This window comes from Octopus bimaculoides, chromosome 5 (assembly GCF_001194135.2).
Source record: "Octopus bimaculoides isolate UCB-OBI-ISO-001 chromosome 5, ASM119413v2, whole genome shotgun sequence".
NCBI lineage: Eukaryota > Metazoa > Mollusca > Cephalopoda > Octopoda > Octopodidae > Octopus > Octopus bimaculoides.
In genome coordinates this window covers 106,057,536-106,060,599 of record NC_068985.1, presented here as the reverse complement: position 1 = coordinate 106,060,599, position 3,064 = coordinate 106,057,536, and the positions used below count along the sequence as shown (strand labels likewise).

The window sequence follows — 3,064 nt, the reverse complement described above, 5'->3', positions numbered from 1 at the left end:
GGCTTGCTTCAAATTCCACACAGACTAACCTCCTCTGAAATAATCCAAACAAAGTAGCTTCCCTTGTTACAGGTCTTTTATCAGCAGCCTCTTGCTGCAGTAGTAATTTTCCACTGCAGGGGCAAACAGACGGTGTTATTTAATACCATCTAGCATCAAATGTTTCCACAATGGAATGCTACAACTAATCACCTACCATCAACTAATGAAAACTGATCTGGATGGTGTTTTCTTTTACACCACATTAAATCCCTCCATTCATCTTTTTTTAAAAAAACATCCACACACCCACACACTTAGACACACATACACACATACACACGCACAAACACACACACACACACACACAAACACACATGCACAAACACACACACACAGATGGATAGACAGACAGATAGATAGATAGATAGATAGATAGATAGATAGACAGACAGACAGACAGACAGACAGACAGACAGACAGACAAATAGATAGATAGACAGACAGGTAGATAGATAGATAGATAGATAGATAGATAGATAGATAGATAGATAGATAGACATAGTGTTATTAATTTAATCATAGCATTTTCTGGCCCTTTTAAACTGGACGTATGATTGCTGTCCAGTTTGAACTTTTGAAGGCCAGTAACCAAGGGGAGAAAGAATTTATAAAGAAAGAGTTCAAAAAAGAGAGACCATCTCAATAACTCATAGGTATTCCCAGACTGGTGACTTTTTTGTGAAGCTTGAAGCCAACAGACTTGTGTTCACCATGAATGATTGTTTGCCTTAAACAGTTGTTCCCCATGAATAGATGTCCACTCTGAACTGATATTCAGATAAAATTGATGTTTAGCCTGAAAATTGTGAGAGTAACCTGAAAAAAAAGCAAAAAAAAAACTTGGAAGCAAAAGCCCAAAAATATCTACCAAATTTCTAGGACATGTCTTTGCCCTAGCACCACTGTACTACCACACCTCTACACTGTTAGGTTACTGCATCCTCATACCAACTAACTACAATCTAAATAATATGGTTATTTCCACATAGATGCCATTTTTCAGCCTTTCTACTTCACCTCTTCTAATTGCTCTTCATTATTTCAAATGTCATACTAAGCTGGCTTATGTAATTTTCTTCTGCAATCAATCCAAAGCGAACATACTAGAGAACAACTTTCCACTGGCTCACATCACTTGCACATTTAACAATTGTGTATGGAATAGATCACATAAACTGAGAACCAAGCAGCAATAGATGTACGTACTGTCATTTTTTATTCAAACCCGTATTCTGTTTCACAGCTTCCCCAAAATTGCTTATTTTAAAGTTTAAAGAATCTCACCCTGAAATAAGTCTAAGTTTTCAACAGGTTCAAGCTGAGGTAGGAGACATAGTTAAGAATTTTTCAAAATACCAATTTCACCAGTTTAAATGACAAGAGTATTTATATTTTGTTATTAAAATTTTTATTATTGTTTTTCAGCTCTTTATGTCCTTAGTTCAAATTCCACTGCGGTTCGCTTTGCCTTTCATCCTTTCGGAGCTAACAAAATAAGTTGCAGTCAATTACTAGGACTGATGTAGTTGACTTCACCCTCCCCTCAAAATTTCTGGTCTTGTGCCAGAATTAGAAAGACATATTTTTATTATTGTTAAGCTGGTAGAAGGCAGTAAGCTGGCAGAATCATTAGAATCCAGGCAAAATGCTTCAAGATATTTCTTCCAGCTTAATGTGCTGAGTTCAAATTCTGCTAAGGTTGACTTTACCTTTCATCCTTTCAGGGTCGATAAAATAAGAACCAGTTGAACATTGGGGTCAATGTAATCAACTAACCCTCACCTCCCCCAAATTTTCAGGCCTTGTCTTGTGAATTTAGTAGAAAGGATTATTGTTAGGCTGGTAAATTGGCAAATCATTCAAATGTCAGAAAATGTGCTTTGCAGTATTTTTTCAAGTATTTATTCTGAGTTCAAATCCTGCAAAAGTCAACTTTGCCTTATATCCTTCCAGGGTAGATAAAATAAAATTCCAGTCAAAAAATGGGATTCTATTTAAATGACAACCCTGCCTCTTCTCAAATTTTTGTCAGTTGTATGGCAGAATTGTAGAGGCGGCGAGCTGGCAGAAACGTTAGCATGCCAGGTGAAATGCTTAGTGGTATTTCGTCTGCCGTTATGTTCTGAGTTCAAATTCTGCCAAGGCCGACTTTGCTTTTCATCCTTTTGGGGTCAATAAATTAAGTATCAGTTATGCTCTGGGGTCGATGTAATTGACTTAATCCCTTTGTCCTTGTTTGTACCCTCTATGTTCAGCCCCTTGTGGGCAATAAAGAAATAAGAATTGTAGAGAGTTCGACAAAATAATTTTGTGGTGTCTGTTGTCGATTTTTACATTTTGAGCTCAAATCCCACTGAGGTCAACTTTGCCTTTCATCCCTAAGCAGTCAATAAAATAAAGTATCAGCTGTCAAGTTCTGGGATTGATGTAATCCATTCACTTGCTTCCTTCAAGGTGGTTGGCCTTATGGCTAAATTAGTAAATTATTATTTTTATTATGAGGATATTGGAATTAATGTTTTATTGTAGTTAGTTGTCTCTTTTTATGTCTTAAGAGTTCAATTCCCACTGCAAGTTTAAATTTTTCTTTCTTCATTTTAGGGTTGATAAAATAATGTACTAGTTGAATATTATGGCTCTATTCCCATCTTTCCCATCCAACTTGTGACCTTCTGCATAAGTTAGAAATACTTATTATTGCTATTACTAGCAAGACCTGTGAATATTTCACGGAATTAATGGTAAACCTATCAGGTTATTTCTGAAAACTTTATCCAAAATACCTGAAAGTGTAGCCTGTGTTGTGTCTGTATCAAAAGATAATTGCTTATCTGCTAATCATTGCAAAGTAAAAGAAATTGGAATACAATGATTACTTAATGCACTTTATATATATATACTTTATATACTTTATGCACAATTTTATGAACTTAATACACAGCACTCACAAAATAAATATTCACTCTTATTTTCCCATTTCCCCATAAACAAAAAAAAAAAATATCCCATACATATGATACAA

At 35.3% G+C, this 3,064-nt stretch overlaps 1 protein-coding gene across 1 annotated transcript in view; it reads left to right on the top strand.

Annotated features, from left to right (window-relative positions):
* Positions 1-1,039: 1,039 nt before the first annotated feature.
* The window catches only part of LOC106881109 (uncharacterized), a 32,229-nt gene continuing 30,204 nt past the window's right edge, over positions 1,040-3,064 (top strand). Inside the window, exon 1 of the mRNA XM_014931347.2 lies at positions 1,040-1,240. The gene's annotated coding sequence lies outside the window, so the exon portion shown is untranslated. The remainder of the gene's footprint in view (positions 1,241-3,064) is intronic.